We start from the raw sequence: 8,058 nt of genomic DNA on the forward strand, positions 1-8,058 counted from the left end.
CGTGGCTACTCCCAGAGGCGCCGCGCTTTGAAGACTCCCCAGCAGTCGCCTCTCAGGATGGATTCCTCGGCAGGTGGTTGCGGCGCTGTCCTTGGGTTGGGGGCTTGTGGGAAGCCCGCGAGGAACTACAGCGGTGCGAACTTGGTTTGCATCAGATGGAGAGAGAAGCTTTAAGATTCAATGACGAATTGAAATCAACGTGGTTCGTTGGTAAGCTTCTCCCCGAATTTGACTTGGGACAAAGGATGGAAGAATCCCTTTCAACTGGAAATAGGAACTACTACATCGGTGGTATGGCTGCAGCTTCCGTCCTATTCGGTGGAATTATGCTTGCCTGGAGGAGGAGGAGGATGGCTGAAGAAGACGTGGACAGCAGCTCTTTCGAAGAACATGTTCCAGAATTGGAGCACTTAGGCGAAGATCTGTTGGACGGAAATGAACAGGAAATGGAAACCGAACAGACTACGCTCTTGCAAAATCTCAAGGATGAAAATGATGAGTTAAAAAGACAAATTGAAGAAATGGGGAGAATAGTAGAAATAGACACAAAAATGAAAAATAAACAAGTCAACGAATTGAAGAAGGAGATAGACGAATTAAAGAGAGAAAAAGAAAAGCTGGAAAGTGAGTGTGTTGGAAAAGACATCCAGTTGATAGAGCATGGAAATTTTGTGGAATTTCTCAGGAAGAAGAATGAAGAAATGATGAATGAAGAAATTCAAAACAAAGAAGAGGTCAGCGAATTGAAAAAGGAGATAGACGAATTAAAGAGAGAAAAAGAAAAGCTGGAAAGTGAGTGTGTTGGAAAAGACATCCAGTTGATAGAGCATGGAAATTTTGTGGAATTTCTCAGGAAGAAGAATGAAGAAATGATGAATGAAGAAATTCAAAACAGAGAAGAGGTCAGCGAATTGAAAAAGGAGATAGACGAATTAAAGAGAGAAAAAGAAAAGCTGGAAAGTGAGTGTGTTGGAAAAGACATCCAGTTGACAGAGCATGGAAATTTGTTTGAAATTCTCAGGAAGGAGAATACAGAAATGAAGAAGGAAGAAATTCAAAACAAAGAAGAGGTCAGCGAATTGAAAAAGGAGATAGACGAATTAAAGAGAGAAAAAGAAAAGCTGGAAAGTGAGTGTGTTGGAAAAGACATCCAGTTGATAGAGCATGGAAATTTTGTGGAATTTCTCAGGAAGAAGAATGAAGAAATGATGAATGAAGAAATTCAAAACAAAGAAGAGGTCAGCGAATTGAAAAAGGAGATAGACGAATTAAAGAGAGAAAAAGAAAAGCTGGAAAGTGAGTGTGTTGGAAAAGACATCCAGTTGATAGAGCATGGAAATTTTGTGGAATTTCTCAGGAAGAAGAATGAAGAAATGATGAATGAAGAAATTCAAAACAAAGAAGAGGTCAGCGAATTGAAAAAGGAGATAGACGAATTAAAGAGAGAAAAAGAAAAGCTGGAAAGTGAGTGTGTTGGAAAAGACATCCAGTTGATAGAGCATGGAAATTTTGTGGAATTTCTCAGGAAGAAGAATGAAGAAATGATGAATGAAGAAATTCAAAACAAAGAAGAGGTCAGCGAATTGAAAAAGGAGATAGACGAATTAAAGAGAGAAAAAGAAAATCTGGAAAGTGAGTGTGTTGGAAAAGACATCCAGTTGATAGAGCATGGAAATTTTGTGGAATTTCTCAGGAAGAAGAATGAAGAAATGATGAATGAAGAAATTCAAAACAAAGAAGAGGTCAGCGAATTGAAAAAGGAGATAGACGAATTAAAGAGAGAAAAAGAAAAGCTGGAAAGTGAGTGTGTTGGAAAAGACATCCAGTTGATAGAGCATGGAAATTTTGTGGAATTTCTCAGGAAGAAGAATGAAGAAATGATGAATGAAGAAATTCAAAACAGAGAAGAGGTCAGCGAATTGAAAAAGGAGATAGACGAATTAAAGAGAGAAAAAGAAAAGCTGGAAAGTGAGTGTGTTGGAAAAGACATCCAGTTGATAGAGCATGGAAATTTTGTGGAATTTCTCAGGAAAAAGAATGAAGAAATGATGAATGAAGAAATTCAAAACAAAGAAGAGGTCAGCGAATTGAAAAAGGAGATAGACGAATTAAAGAGAGAAAAAGAAAAGCTGGAAAGTGAGTGTGTTGGAAAAGACATCCAGTTGATAGAGCATGGAAATTTTGTGGAATTTCTCAGGAAGAAGAATGAAGAAATGATGAATGAAGAAATTCAAAACAAAGAAGAGGTCAGCGAATTGAAAAAGGAGATAGACGAATTAAAGAGAGAAAAAGAAAAGCTGGAAAGTGAGTGTGTTGGAAAAGACATCCAGTTGATAGAGCATGGAAATTTTGTGGAATTTCTCAGGAAGAAGAATGAAGAAATGATGAATGAAGAAATTCAAAACAAAGAAGAGGTCAGCGAATTGAAAAAGGAGATAGACGAATTAAAGAGAGAAAAAGAAAAGCTGGAAAGTGAGTGTGTTGGAAAAGACATCCAGTTGATAGAGCATGGAAATTTTGTGGAATTTCTCAGGAAGAAGAATGAAGAAATGATGAATGAAGAAATTCAAAACAAAGAAGAGGTCAGCGAATTGAAAAAGGAGATAGACGAATTAAAGAGAGAAAAAGAAAAGCTGGAAAGTGAGTGTGTTGGAAAAGACATCCAGTTGACAGAGCATGGAAATTTGTTTGAAATTCTCAGGAAGGAGAATACAGAAATGAAGAAGGAAGAAATTCAAAACAAAGAAGAGGTCAGCGAATTGAAAAAGGAGATAGACGAATTAAAGAGAGAAAAAGAAAAGCTGGAAAGTGAGTGTGTTGGAAAAGACATCCAGTTGATAGAGCATGGAAATTTTGTGGAATTTCTCAGGAAGAAGAATGAAGAAATGATGAATGAAGAAATTCAAAACAGAGAAGAGGTCAGCGAATTGAAAAAGGAGATAGACGAATTAAAGAGAGAAAAAGAAAAGCTGGAAAGTGAGTGTGTTGGAAAAGACATCCAGTTGACAGAGCATGGAAATTTGTTTGAAATTCTCAGGAAGGAGAATACAGAAATGAAGAAGGAAGAAATTCAAAACAAAGAAGAGGTCAGCGAATTGAAAAAGGAGATAGACGAATTAAAGAGAGAAAAAGAAAAGCTGGAAAGTGAGTGTGTTGGAAAAGACTTCCAGTTGACAGAGCATGGAAATTTGTTTGAAATTCTCAGGAAGGAGAATACAGAAATGAAGAAGGAAGAAATTCAAAACAAAGAAGAGGTCAGCGAATTGAAAAATGAGATAGACGAATTAAAGAGAGAAAAAGAAAAGCTGGAAAGTGAGTGTGTCGGAAAAGACTTCCAGTTGACAGAGCATGGAAATTTGCTGGACATTCTCAGGAAGGAGAATACAGAAATGAAGAAGGAAGAAATTCAAAACAAAGAAGAGGTCAGCGAATTGAAAAAGGAGATAGAAGAATTAAAGAGAGAAAAAGAAAAGCTGGAAAGTGAGTGTGTCGGAAAAGACATCCAGTTGACAGAGCATGGACATTTGCTGGACATTCTCAGGAAGGAGAATACAGAAATGAAGAAGGAAGAAATTCAAAACAAAGAAGAGGTCAGCGAATTGAAAAATGAGATAGACGAATTAAAGAGAGAAAAAGAAAAGCTGGAAAGTGAGTGTGTTGGAAAAGACTTCCAGTTGACAGAGCATGGAAATTTGCTGGACATTCTCAGGAAGGAGAATACAGAAATGAAGAAGGAAGAAATTCAAAACAAAGAAGAGGTCAGCGAATTGAAAAAGGAGATAGACGAATTAAAGAGAGAAAAAGAAAAGCTGGAAAGTGAGTGTGTTGGAAAAGACATCCAGTTGATAGAGCATGGAAATTTTGTGGAATTTCTCAGGAAGAAGAATGAAGAAATGATGAATGAAGAAATTCAAAACAGAGAAGAGGTCAGCGAATTGAAAAAGGAGATAGACGAATTAAAGAGAGAAAAAGAAAAGCTGGAAAGTGAGTGTGTTGGAAAAGACATCCAGTTGATAGAGCATGGAAATTTTGTGGAATTTCTCAGGAAGAAGAATGAAGAAATGATGAATGAAGAAATTCAAAACAAAGAAGAGGTCAGCGAATTGAAAAAGGAGATAGAAGAATTAAAGAGAGAAAAAGAAAAGCTGGAAAGTGAGTGTGTTGGAAAAGACATCCAGTTGATAGAGCATGGAAATTTTGTGGAATTTCTCAGGAAGAAGAATGAAGAAATGATGAATGAAGAAATTCAAAACAAAGAAGAGGTCAGCGAATTGAAAAAGGAGATAGAAGAATTAAAGAGAGAAAAAGAAAAGCTGGAAAGTGAGTGTGTTGGAAAAGACATCCAGTTGATAGAGCATGGAAATTTTGTGGAATTTCTCAGGAAGAAGAATGAAGAAATGATGAATGAAGAAATTCAAAACAAAGAAGAGGTCAGCGAATTGAAAAAGGAGATAGAAGAATTAAAGAGAGAAAAAGAAAAGCTGGAAAGTGAGTGTGTTGGAAAAGACATCCAGTTGATAGAGCATGGAAATTTTGTGGAATTTCTCAGGAAGAAGAATGAAGAAATGATGAATGAAGAAATTCAAAACAGAGAAGAGGTCAGCGAATTGAAAAAGGAGATAGACGAATTAAAGAGAGAAAAAGAAAAGCTGGAAAGTGAGTGTGTTGGAAAAGACATCCAGTTGATAGAGCATGGAAATTTTGTGGAATTTCTCAGGAAGAAGAATGAAGAAATGATGAATGAAGAAATTCAAAACAAAGAAGAGGTCAGCGAATTGAAAAAGGAGATAGAAGAATTAAAGAGAGAAAAAGAAAAGCTGGAAAGTGAGTGTGTTGGAAAAGACATCCAGTTGATAGAGCATGGAAATTTTGTGGAATTTCTCAGGAAGAAGAATGAAGAAATGATGAATGAAGAAATTCAAAACAAAGAAGAGGTCAGCGAATTGAAAAATGAGATAGACGAATTAAAGAGAGAAAAAGAAAAGCTGGAAAGTGAGTGTGTCGGAAAAGACATCCAGTTGACAGAGCAACGAAATTTGTTTGAAATTCTCAAAAAAGAGAATGAGAAAGGGAAGAAAAATCAAATTGAGAAAACAGTAAACCTGAATAAATTGAAAAATGAAGTGGGCAAATTAAGGGCAGAAAAGACGAAATTGGAATCTGAATGTGTCCAAAACGAGATTCAGAAGAAGAGACTGGAAAATTTGCTGGAAAAACTTCGAAAGGAAAATCAAAGTGGAAATGAATGGAAACAGGAATTTGAAGAACTGAAAGAGAAGGAGAAACTTCAAGCAAAATTGGAGCAAGATTATGAAAAACTAGAATTTGTCTGCAAAATAAAAGACCTCGAAATAATGGAACAAAAAATGATGGCTGAAAAGTTTGAAAGAGAAAATGAAGAAATGAAAAAGGCGCAAAGTGAGAAAACGGAACAACTGAATAAATTGAAAAGTGAACTTTGTGAACTTATGGCAGAAAGGAAGCTAAAAGCTGAGGAGGAGGAAGAGCGTAAAACTGAGAATAAAGAGGAACATAAAAGGAAAAGCTTATTAATGGCTGGATTAAGTGCGCAGATGAATAATAGGCCCAAAGAGGCTGTAGATATCTTCACCCAAGCCTTGGCTGTGGAGACTGACAACGACGAAGGAACGGCTCTTCTGCATGTCCTTCGAGCTGAAGCGAACGCAGCCACTGAGAAGCCTCCTAATATGGATATTGTATTAGACTGCTCCATGGCCATCGAGAAAGGATGTGAAGGATGGAAAGCGTACATGTTACGAGGGCGGTACCTCGTCAAACTCGGCCTTTTCGACGCGGCTCTGAAGGACTTCGAAACGGTGAAAGTGAAGAAAAATGAAAAATTTTCAAAATTCGTTGAAGATACTAAGGCACTGCAGAAGGAATGGGAAGACAAAGGACACTATGAGATCCTGGGTTTAGAAAAGACAGCCACGAAGGCAGAGATTATAAAAGCCTTCAGGGACCTGTCTATGGCGTTCCACCCAGACAGACATCGGGACAAACCCGAATTCCTACAGAAGGCATTCGAGGAGAAGTACAAAAAGGTGGTCAACGCGAAAATGATTCTGGAGGACGAAAGGAACCGAAGAGCTTATGACGAAGAGCTACGCCATCAGGAGGAATATGAACACTGGCAACGTCAGGAGCCAGGGCAGTGGAACCACGGGCGGCCGTACCATCAAGAACAACCCAGATGGGAAGGTACTAGGCAGTACAATCCAGGACACCCCAGATGGGAAGGGACTAGGCAGAAAAATCCAGGACACACCAGATGGGAAGGGCCTAGGCAGAAAAATCCAGGACACCCCAGATGGGAAGGGCCTCAGCAGAAAAAGCAACATCGTTAAGGGAACAACCACCAATATTATTATTAAGGATTTCACAATGTGTAAAGGAACGATCATTTCAGTTTAGTGCAGTGAGCATGAAAAAAAATGAAAATGAAAAAAAAATTAAAAACTATGAAAATACAAAAAAATACAAAACCAAAAAATCCAGAAAAAAAAAAAAAAAAAAAAAAATATATATATATATATAGTGGAAACATATTTTTAGGATAAGTTTCAGTTGAATTTTTCAGTTTAGTGCTGTGAACCGAAAAAAAATGTGTAGTGGAAATTATTTTTAAAATAAGTTTCAGTTGAGTTTTAGTTTAGTTTAGTTTTGTAAGGAAATAAGTTTTCCGGTAACAGCCATTAAGAGACAGACAGTCAATGCCAAGTGGAGTTCGGCCTTCCAGACCAAATGGAATAATCTACAAGATGGATTCAGCAGAGGGAAGAAGTCCCACTTGTTTTGGAATGCACTCTTCCTTGATAAAGATTCACCTGTACTGTTTCTTTATCAGGTGGACAGATGCAGAAGAAACAAGTATGACTTCTTTTAGTATGCTGTGTCCCTTCAAGAAGCTTCCATTGTGCTGGTGTAGTGGAACAGGAATATGTTTGCTGCTCTGAACACAGGAATAAATAAAACATCCCAGAAATAAGGTGGATTCCAGCCCTCCAGATGTAAATGGAATAATCTACAAGATGGATTCAGCAGAGGGAAGTCCCACTTGTTTTGGAATGCACTGTTCCTTGATAAAGATTCACCTGTACTGTTTCTTTATCAGGTGGACAGATGCAGAAGAAACAAGTATGACTTCTTTTAGTACGCTGTGTCCCTTCAAGAAGCTTCCATTGTGCTGGTGTAGTGGAACAGGAATATGTTTGCTGCTCTGAACACAGGAATAAATAAAACATCCCAGAAATAAGGTGGATTCCAGCCCTCCAGATGTAAATGGAATAATCTACAAGATGGATTCAGCAGAGGGAAGAAGTCCCACTTGTTTTGGAATGCACTGTTCCTTGATAAAGATTCACCTGTACTGTTTCTTTATCAGGTGGACAGATGCAGAAGAAACAAGTATGACTTCTTTTAGTACGCTGTGTCCCTTCAAGAAGCTTCCATTGTGCTGGTGTAGTGGAACAGGAATATGTTTGCTGCTCTGAACACAGGAATAAATAAAACATCCCAGAAATAAGGTGGATTCCAGCCCTCCAGATGTAAATGGAATAATCTACAAGATGGATTCAGCAGAGGGAAGAAGTCCCACTTGTTTTGGAATGCACTGTTCCTTGATAAAGATTCACCTGTACTGTTTCTTTATCGGGTGGACAGATGCAGAAGAAACAAGTATGACTTCTTTTAGTATGCTGTGTCCCCTCAAGAAGATTCCATTATCCTGGAATAGTGGATCATGAAAATGTTTAGTGCTGTGAACAGGAAAAACATAGGAAATGGCAGTTTAGTGCAGTGAACATAGAAAAAATGAATCTCCAAAAATGATTAAAAAATTGAAAAATGAAAAAAAAAATATAAAACAAAAAATTCCAAAAAAAATAAAAAACCAAAAATCCAAAAAAAATATAAAAACCAAAAATCCAAAAAAAAATATATATATAGTGGAAAATTTTTTAGGATAAGTTTCAGTTGAATTTTTCAGTTTAGTGCTGTGAATCGAAAAAAAATGTGTAGTGGAAACTATTTTTAGAA

Source organism: Palaemon carinicauda, chromosome 7, assembly GCF_036898095.1.
Source record: "Palaemon carinicauda isolate YSFRI2023 chromosome 7, ASM3689809v2, whole genome shotgun sequence".
In the NCBI taxonomy this organism is placed as follows: Eukaryota; Metazoa; Arthropoda; class Malacostraca; order Decapoda; family Palaemonidae; genus Palaemon; species Palaemon carinicauda.